We start from the raw sequence: 10,435 nt of genomic DNA on the forward strand, positions 1-10,435 counted from the left end.
CTGTGTTCCATTTTGTCATAGGATGCTGGCAGATTACAGGCCTCACATTGCTGCGGCCAGGCCCCTAATCTGCCATGGGCCCCCGTACCGCCTCCTCACGCTACTGCCAGGTCCGCAGTGTGTCATGCCATGTGCCACTTTCAGGTCTCCTCACACTGCTGCTGTGTTCCATTTTGTCATAGGGTGCTGGCAGATTACGTGCCTCACATTGCTGCGGCCAGGCCCCTAATCTGCCATGGGCCCCCGTACCGCCTCCTCACGCTACTGCCAGGTCCGCAGTATGTCATGCCATGTGCCACTTTCAGGTCTCCTCACACTGCTGCTGTGTTCCATTTTGTCATAGGGTGCTGGCAGATTACGTGCCTCACATTGCTGTGGCCAGGCCCCTAATCTGCCATGGGCCCCCGTACCGCCTCCTCACGCTACTGCCAGGTCCGCAGTGTGTCATGCCATGTGCCACTTTCAGGTCTCCTCACACTGCTGCTGTGTTCCATTTTGTCATAGGGTGCTGGCAGATTACGTGCCTCACATTGCTGCGGCCAGGCCCCTAATCTGCCATGGGCCCCCGTACCGCCTCCTCACGCTACTGCCAGGTCCGCAGTGTGTCATGCCATGTGCCACTTTCAGGTCTCCTCACACTGCTGCTGTGTTCCATTTTGTCATAGGGTGCTGGCAGATTACGTGCCTCACATTGCTGCGGCCAGGCCCCTAATCTGCCATGGGCCCCCGTACCGCCTCCTCACGCTACTGCCAGGTCCGCAGTGTGTCATGCCATGTGCCACTTTCAGGTGTCCTCACACTCCTGCTGGATTCCATTTTGTCATAGGATGCTGGCAGATTACAGGCCTCCCATAGCTGCTGCCAGGCCCCTAATCTGCCATGGGCCCCTGTACCGCCTCCTCACGCTGCTGCAAGGTCCACAGTGTCTCATGGGTCCCTGTACGGCCTCCCATTGCTGCTGTCTCCAACGCCACACTCTGCCATGTGCCACTTTCAGGTCTCCTCACACTCCTGCTGGGTTCCATTTTGTCATAGGATGCTGGCAGATTACGGGCGTCTCCCATTGCTGCGGCCAGGCCCCTAATGTGCCATGGGCCCCTGTACCGCCTCCTCACGCTACTGCCAGGTCCACAGTGTCATGCTATGTGCCACTTTCAGGTCTCCTCACACTGCTGCTGGGTTCCATTTTGTCATAGGATGCTGGCAGATTACAGGCCTCCCATAGCTGCTGCCAGGCCCCTAATCTGCCATGTGCCCCTGTACCGCCTCCTCACGCTGCTGCAAGGTCCACAGTGTCTCATGGGTCCCTGTACGGCCTCCCATTGCTGCTGTCTCCAATGCCACACTCTGCCATGTGCCACTTTCAGGTCTCCTCACACTCCTGCTGGGTTCCATTTTGTCATAGGATGCTGGCAGATTACAGGCCTCACATTGCTGCGTCCAGGCCCCTAATCTGCCATGGGCCCCCGTACCGCCTCCTCACGCTACTGCCAGGTCCACAGTGTCATGCCATGTGCCACTTTCAGGTGTCCTCACACTCCTGCTGGATTCCATTTTGTCATAGGATGCTGGCAGATTACAGGCCTCCCATAGCTGCTGCCAGGCCCCTAATCTGCCATGTGCCCCTGTACCGCCTCCTCACGCTGCTGCAAGGTCCACAGTGTCTCATGGGTCCCTGTACGGCCTCCCATTGCTGCTGTCTCCAACGCCACACTCTGCCATGTGCCACTTTCAGGTCTCCTCACACTCCTGCTGGGTTCCATTTTGTCATAGGATGCTGGCAGATTACGTGCCTCACATTGCTGCGTCCAGGCCCCTAATCTGCCATGGGCCCCCGTACCGCCTCCTCACGCTACTGCCAGGTCCACAGTGTCATGCCATGTGCCACTTTCAGGTGTCCTCACACTCCTGCTGGATTCCATTTTGTCATAGGATGCTGGCAGATTACAGGCCTCCCATAGCTGCTGCCAGGCCCCTAATCTGCCATGTGCCCCTGTACCGCCTCCTCACGCTGCTGCAAGGTCCACAGTGTCTCATGGGTCCCTGTACGGCCTCCCATTGCTGCTGTCTCCAACGCCACACTCTGCCATGTGCCACTTTCAGGTCTTTTCACACTGCTGCTGTGTTCCATTTTGTCATAGAGTGATGGCAGATTATGTGCCTCACATTGCTGCGGCCAGGCCCCTAATCTGCCATGGGCCCCCGTACCGCCTCCTCACGCTACTGCCAGGTCCGCAGTGTGTCATGTCATGTGCCACTTTCAGGTCTCCTCACACTGCTGCTGTGTTCCATTTTGTCATAGGGTGCTGGCAGATTACGTGCCTCACATTGCTGCGGCCAAGCCCCTAATGTGCCATGGGCCCCTGTACCGCCTCCTCACGCTGCTGCCAGGTCCACAGTGTGTCATGGGTCCCTGTACCGCCTCCCATTGCTGCTGTCTCCAACGCCACACTCTGCCATGTGCCACTTTCAGGTCTCCTCACACTCCTGCTGGATTCCATTTTGTCATAGGATGCTGGCAGATTACGGGCGTCTCCCATTGCTGCGGCCAGGCCCCTAATGTGCCATGGGCCCCTGTACCGCCTCCTCATGCTGCTGCCAGGTCCACAGTGTGTCATGCCATGTGCCACTTTCAGGTGTCCTCACACTCCTGCTGGATTCCATTTTGTCATAGGATGCTGGCAGATTACGGGCGTCTCCCATTGCTGCGGCCAGGCCCCTAATGTGCCATGGGCCCCTGTACCGCCTCCTCACGCTGCTGCCAGGTCCACAGTGTGTCATGGGTCCCTGTACGGCCTCCCATTGCTGCTGTCTCCATCGCCACACTCTGCCATGTGCCACTTTCAGGTGTCCTCACACTCCTGCTGGATTCCATTTTGTCATAGGATGCTGGCAGATTACGGGCGTCTCCCATTGCTGCGGCCAGGCCCCTAATGTGCCATGGGCCCCTGTACCGCCTCCTCATGCTGCTGCCAGGTCCACAGTGTGTCATGCCATGGGCCACTTTCAGGTGTCCTCACACTCCTGCTGGATTCCATTTTGTCATAGGATGCTGGCAGATTACGGGCGTCTCCCATTGCTGCGGCCAGGCCCCTAATGTGCCATGGGCCCCTGTACCGCCTCCTCATGCTGCTGCCAGGTCCACAGTGTGTCATGCCATGTACCACTTTCAGGTGTCCTCACACTCCTGCTGGATTCCATTTTGTCATAGGATGCTGGCAGATTACGGGCGTCTCCCATTGCTGCGGCCAGGCCCCTAATGTGCCATGGGCCCCTGTACCGCCTCCTCATGCTGCTGCCAGGTCCACAGTGTGTCATGCCATAGGCCACTTTCAGGTGTCCTCACACTCCTGCTGGATTCCATTTTGTCATAGGATGGTGGCAGATTACGGGCCTCACATTGCTGCGGCCAGGCCCCTAATGTGCCATGGGCCCCTGTACCGCCTCCTCACGCTGCTGCCAGGTCCACAGTGTGTCATGGGTCCCTGTACCGCCTCCCATTGCTGCTGTCTCCAACGCCACACTCTGCCATGTGCCACTTTCAGGTCTCCTCACACTCCTGCTGGATTCCATTTTGTCATAGGATGCTGGCAGATTACGGGCGTCTCCCATTGCTGCGGCAAGGCCCCTAATGTGCCATGGGCCCCTGTACCGCCTCCTCACGCTGCTGCCAGGTCCACAGTGTGTCATGGGTCCCTGTACCGCCTCCCATTGCTGCTGTCTCCATCGCCACACTCTGCCATGTGCCACTTTCAGGTGTCCTCACACTCCTGCTGGATTCCATTTTGTCATAGGATGCTGGCAGATTACGGGCCTCACATTGCTGCGGCCAGGCCCCTAATGTGCCATGGGCCCCTGTACCGCCTCCTCATGCTGCTGCCAGGTCCACAGTGTGTCATGCCATGTGCCACTTTCAGGTCTCCTCACACTCCTGCTGGATTCCATTTTGTCATAGGATGCTGGCAGATTACGGGCGTCTCCCATTGCTGCGGCCAGGCCCCTAATGTGCCATGGGCCCCTGTACCGCCTCCTCACGCTGCTGCCAGGTCCACAGTGTGTCATGGGTCCCTGTACCGCCTCCCATTGCTGCTGTCTCCATCGCCACACTCTGCCATGTGCCACTTTCAGGTGTCCTCACACTCCTGCTGGATTCCATTTTGTCATAGGATGCTGGCAGATTATGGGCGTCTCCCATTGCTGCGGCCATGCCCCTAATGTGCCATGGGCCCCTGTACCGCCTCCTCATGCTGCTGCCAGGTCCACAGTGTGTCATGCCATGGGCCACTTTCAGGTGTCCTCACACTCCTGCTGGATTCCATTTTGTCATAGGATGCTGGCAGATTACGGGCGTCTCCCATTGCTGCGGCCAGGCCCCTAATGTGCCATGGGCCCCTGTACCGCCTCCTCATGCTGCTGCCAGGTCCACAGTGTGTCATGCCATGTGCCACTTTCAGGTGTCCTCACACTCCTGCTGGATTCCATTTTGTCATAGGATGCTGGCAGATTACAAGCGTCTCCCATTGCTGCGGCCAGGCCCCTAATGTGCCATGGGCCCCTGTACCGCCTCCTCATGCTGCTGCCAGGTCCACAGTGTGTCATGCCATGTGCCACTTTCAGGTGTCCTCACACTCCTGCTGGATTCCATTTTGTCATAGGATGCTGGCAGATTACGGGCGTCTCCCATTGCTGCGGCCAGGCCCCTAATGTGCCATGGGCCCCTGTACCGCCTCCTCACGCTGCTGCCAGGTCCACAGTGTGTCATGCCATGTGCCACTTTCAGGTCTCCTCACACTCCTGCTAGAATCCATTTTGTCATAGGATGCTGGCAGATTACGGGCGTCTCCCATTGCTGCGGCCAGGCCCCTAATGTGCCATGGGCCCCTGTACCGCCTCCTCATGCTGCTGCCAGGTCCACAGTGTGTCATGCCATGTGCCACTTTCAGGTGTCCTCACACTCCTGCTGGATTCCATTTTGTCATAGGATGCTGGCAGATTACGGGCCTCACATTGCTGCGGCCAGGCCCCTAATCTGCCATGGGCCCCTGTACTGCCTCCTCCTGCTGCTGCCAGGTCCACAGTGTGTCATGCCATGTGCCACTTTCAGGTGTCCTCACACTGCTGCTGGGTTCCATTTTGTCATAGGATGCTGGCAGATTACGGGCCTCACATTGCTGCGGCCAGGCCCCTAATCTGCCATGGGCCCTTGTACCGCCTCCTCACGCTGCTGCCAGGTCCACAGTGTGTCATGGGTCCCTGTACGGCCTCCCATTGCTGCTGTCTCCATCGCCACACTTTGCCATGTGCCACTTTCAGGTCTCCTCACACTCCTGCTGGGTTCCATTTTGTCATAGGATGCTGGCAGATTACGTGCCTCCCATAGCTGCTGCCAGGCCCCTAATCTGCCATGGGCCCCTGTACCGCCTCCTCACGCTGCTGCCAGGTCCACAGTGTCTCATGGGTCCCTGTACGGCCTCCCATTGCTGCTGTCTCCATCGCCACACTCTGCCATGTGCCACTTTGAGGTCTCCTCACACTGCTGGTGGGTTCCATTTTGTCATAGGGTGCTGGCAGATTACGGGCCTCCCATAGCTGCTGCCAGGCCCCTAATGTGCCATGGGCCCCTGTACCGCCTCCTCACGCTGCTGCAAGGTCCACAGTGTCTCATGGGTCCCTGTACGGCCTCCCATTGCTGCTGTCTCCATCGCCACACTCTGCCATGTGCCACTTTGAGGTCTCCTCACACTGCTGGTGGGTTCCATTTTGTCATAGGGTGCTGGCAGATTACGGGCCTCCCATAGCTGCTGCCAGGCCCCTAATCTGCCATGGGCCCCTGTACCGCCTCCTCATGCTGCTGCCAGGTCCACAGTGTGTCATGCCATGTGCCACTTTCAGGTGTCCTCACACTGCTGCTGGGTTCCATTTTGTCATAGGGTGCTGGCAGATTACGGGCCTCACATTGCTGCGGCCAGGCCCCTAATCTGCCATGGGCCCCTGTACCGCCTCCTCATGCTCCTGCCAGGTTCACAGTGTGTCATGCCATGTGCCACTTTCAGGTGTCCTCACACTGCTGCTGGGTTCCATTTTGTCATAGGGTGCTGGCAGATTACGGGCCGCACATTGCTGCGGCCAGGCCCCTAATCTGCCATGGGCCCCTGTACCGACTCCTCATGCTGTGACGTTGCAACAAGGTGGAATTCAACCCTACATATGTTAGACCGCCTTTACGAACAGCGAAAGGCCATCACCGATTTCCTGATGTTACAAGCGGATAAAGGTACTCCCCTGTGTAACTTCGATGTCAGCCATTGGCAGCTCATGCGTGACACCTGCCGCTTGCTCAGGCCCTTTGAGGAGGCCACGCTATTCGTGAGTCGGCAGGACTATGGGATGAACGACGTCATTCCTCTGTTGCACGTCCTGGAACAAATGCTGTTAACAATGGCTGGTCAGGGTGCGGTAGACGTGGCGCACAGATCTCAACGCCACATGACCCCTGTGGGGGCAGGACAGGAAGAAGAGGAGGAGGTAGAGGAGGACATTGGTGCTCAGGAATTATTGAGTGAAATGGGTGGTTTTTCCACTCAGCGGACAGGAGTGGAGGAGCAGGAGCATCTGGTAGAGGAGGAGGAGGAGGAGACAGAGGACCCAGACGCACCGTGGCAGTATGCTGTGGAGGTGGAGGCAGGGAGTCCCTCGCATTCCTTGGCACAAATGGCCTAGAGCATGCTCGGTTGCTTGCGTAGCGACAGCCGAATAATAACCATCAGACAGAGGGATGACTTTTGGCTGTCCACCTTGTTGGATCCTCGCTACCGTTCCAAAATGGTGGCCTTTTTCACACCTGCTGAGAGGGAGGCCAAAATTACGTACTATAAAAACCACCTATGTAGTCAGTTGGTCTCTGCCTTTCTGCGCCAACGTCCATCCTCAGACACTGTGGGCCCTGTGCGCTCGCATTCCGCTGCCATGGCAGCAGGGGAGGGGTGGGGTGGTAGGAGCAGTGGCAGCTCCACCAGCAGCGTGGGTCCCTGTACGGCCTCCCATTGCTGCTGTCTCCATCGCCACACTCTGCCATGTGCCACTTTCAGGTCTCCTCACACTGCTGCTGGGTTCCATTTTGTCATAGGGTGCTGTATGGCCTCCCATTGCTGCTGCCTCCACCGCCACACTGTGGCTCCAAACTCTGGTTTTGGCCCCGTGACTGCCCAAATGAGTGAAGTGTGCGGTGATTCTAAGATCGACGGCACTCATCTGCATGTCATACTGACTGACAGTATTATTTCTCTTCCCCAGCAGACTCCAAGGGCATTTAAATTAAAGGTACAGTGTTCTGCACTAATATAAAGGCTCTCTGAAGCCTAGAAACACCCTTTTATAAGTTAAATTCACAGCGAATATATTCGACTCGAATCAAATTTTTTCCACGAATTCGCCGAATCAGTCGAATCAAATTTTTGAATACTTCGCTCATCTCTAATGATAATAATAAATGTAATTCAATAATGTAATCAAACCAAAAACACTGAAATTTGAAATATAGCGCCAAGTTCGCACATCGCTGAGCTTAGTCGCAAAATCGTTTTCAGTGTCTGATGACGAATTTCCCCACGAATCATCACTCAATTCTGTAAGTGGTTCTAATTTACTGTATGGATCTGAATTCTAGGTTCTAATTTACTATCGCTGTTCTCTAGCTGGTCTATAACCGCTTTTGACCGAAAGGGACGCTTTTTGGACGCCATGGACATTTCTCAGTTTCCAGGCAGAAAGAACAGTAAAAATGCAGGCAGAGCACAGGACAAAGGACTCGGGACAAAATGTATGTGAAATGGTTTGATACAGTAATGTTATACTATGTGATTTTAGTGTATTTAATGAATGTCACTTTTTAAATTTTTGAATTTCCCGCCGGTTCTGTCCCCCGTACGTCCCGACACTCACAGGGAATGGAACCCGGAAGACGGATGCGAGCATCGACTGGAGGAGATGGCCGGGGATGATGCAGGGGGGACATTGCGGGAGCGCAGGACAAGGTAAGTGCAAGAGTGATCCCAGAGCAATGCTGCAGGGTAATCCCGAGTGTAGCTCGGGCTTACCGCTTTTGGTACTGAAAGTTAACCCCGAGCTACACTCGGAAATACCGCCGGGGAGGTTCAGGAGGACTAGTATTCACCCAGGCTTGCCCGCCCTAATTTATCCCTTGCTATACTGTATGTGTCCCAAATTGGAGGCTGTAACTAAAATCTCTGTTAGATGGTGTAATTCGTTTTTATTCCCCTGATATAGATATTTCCTGGATAGAGGTTTCAAAATTGACATATATTAATTTTATGTACTGTTATATTTTTAATATATTTGGTATCATTTCCAGAATCCTCTTTCGTTTTATCTTATTTTTTTTTTTTTTCGGATAATTTTCATACAGCTTCATTTAGACCACCATTCAAGTTGTTGCCGTAGTCTGAAGTTCAAACTCAGTGGCTGAATGTCTCCTTGCCGTGGGAACTCTGCCATACTGAAGTCTCTATCTGCTCAACCCAGGTATCTTTTATAATAACATACACTATTTTATACTACACATAATAAAATGAACGCATCCTGTTTTTAAATTTTAAATAGCAATTGTGTTTTTGCATTTACATATATATGTATACATGTTTATTCTATGGATTCTCTCTATATATAAAGTAAAAAATAATCTCTACTGCAAGGAGTATCTGTCTGCTAATTACGTATTCTCCCTGGTAGCACCCTGTATTCACACACAGACAACGTGAAACCAGGGAGCAGAATTAATTACAATCTGACATATTCCATCTCCTGCTAGTGCCTCCCAAGATAATGTTTTTTTTTTTCTGAGTTCCTATAATTAGCCGTTGGCTTGATCATCTCCCTCTTTCTTTCATCTTCCTCTACAGTTCAAACTATGTAGTGATGTAATAATTTCCTTGCCCTTTTCCCAGTGTATACTTCTGTTATGCAGTGTTTGTTTTGCCCTTATCCAATATGGCTGCTATGCTCTTTGGGCACTGAGGATGAAGTCATCAGAGAGAGCACTTGTGGAAAAGAGAGGGGTCTGGATTTCCTGCTAAAAGAGAGAGCTCAGACTGTAAGTGTTGCAGCCTTCCCATCATTGAGACATTCAAAAAGAAGACTGTTAATGCTTTAATGTCCCTATCTGGAATATACTTTATGTTGGATGGTTCACTGAATGTGATTTCTTCAATACATGGATTTTCATCTACAATGCTGTGTGGATTACTGTCTGTGGCTGATACATTTCTCAGTTGGGATTTCACTTGTTAACCACAAGCCCCAATTGAGTGGAGGCACTAGAGCTTGTTAGAGATCTTGTCCTGATCACACAGATTATAGAAACTCTTCTCCTAATTACTATACAGGTGGAGCCATCATACCCCAGTAGCCATAAAGAGTGTAAAAATAGCACTACACGGCTATGATTTGGCCATACACTTGGCTGTAGATCAGAAGCCTAGCTACCTCTGCCTCATCATGAACTGCTGAGCAAGGGAAACAGGAGCCCAGGGGATTGTGGCAATCATGACAATTGTGTGAACTATGCAACAGGCAACAGTGTATAGAATACAGGGATCAAGATTATGCAACATACAAAGTGCAAGAATCAGGACTATGAAATGCCGTAGTTGGGTATAAGTGCCCCTTACACTGGTGATCAATGGTCAGTATCCGTTATTACAATGGTGTTCAGTGCCCCTTATTACATTGGTGTTCTTCAGTAAGTCTATATGAATTAGTGTAGCGCTTTAAACATAAATATTAATAATATATATAATAATAATAAATGTGACAAGTGCTGTGCTCTTCTCAGTGCTCTTAAACCACTAAGTACACTCTATTAAAAATAAGGTCATAAATCAAAAAAAAATATATATTTTAAGTGATAGTGTCACTTCAAACAATAAATAAATAAATCAATATCGGGTGACGGTGCCACTTCAACTTCATTCAATGTCCAATATTCCAATTCACATCCATCTATTCAAAGTGTTCTTTATAAACATGCATAGTGTTTGTAGATAGTGCCACTCGTGAACCAACACACTTCTATCCACTTCGGCTGCAATGCCTGCTCACCTCCTTCCTGCGACCCCAAGGGGCCCACAAGCCTTTAGGATCACCCTGGATCCTCAAGATTCTTGGTTTTGGCACCTTCCTGATATTCCTCCTATCAGACCTCCTCCACTCCTTCACTGCTATGCCTCCCAGGTTCCTCACCAGCGGTTGTCTGCAAGCTCTCTCTCACAAAGATAGTGAGTGAAAAAACAGATCCTCCATAGTGTAGTATTTCCAATCAGTCGGGTTTATTCACAAATAGCAACAAAAGGTGACTTACATTCGGTTGTACAGCCTCAATGCGTCCCTCTATGGGTAAACTGCAACCTCTGATAGTAAC

The 10,435-nt window shown here is 52.5% G+C and overlaps 1 protein-coding gene across 3 annotated transcripts in view; it reads left to right on the forward strand.

The window, feature by feature from the left end:
* Positions 1-9,247, forward strand: part of LOC149438300 (integrator complex subunit 14-like) — a 67,128-nt gene extending 57,881 nt beyond the window's left edge. The window contains exons 5-6 of one of the 3 annotated variants that reach the window (XR_016307925.1): positions 8,426-8,541; positions 8,964-9,247. The gene's annotated coding sequence lies outside the window, so the exon portion shown is untranslated. The remainder of the gene's footprint in view (positions 1-8,425; positions 8,542-8,963) is intronic. The other 2 variants (XR_016307926.1, XR_016307927.1) reach the window with 2 other exon arrangements.
* The last annotated feature ends 1,188 nt before the right edge of the window (positions 9,248-10,435 follow it).

This window comes from Staurois parvus, unplaced genomic scaffold (assembly GCF_062004578.1).
Source record: "Staurois parvus isolate SC_StPar_1 unplaced genomic scaffold, SC_StPar_1.0 ptg001195l, whole genome shotgun sequence".
Lineage (NCBI taxonomy): Eukaryota > Metazoa > Chordata > Amphibia > Anura > Ranidae > Staurois > Staurois parvus.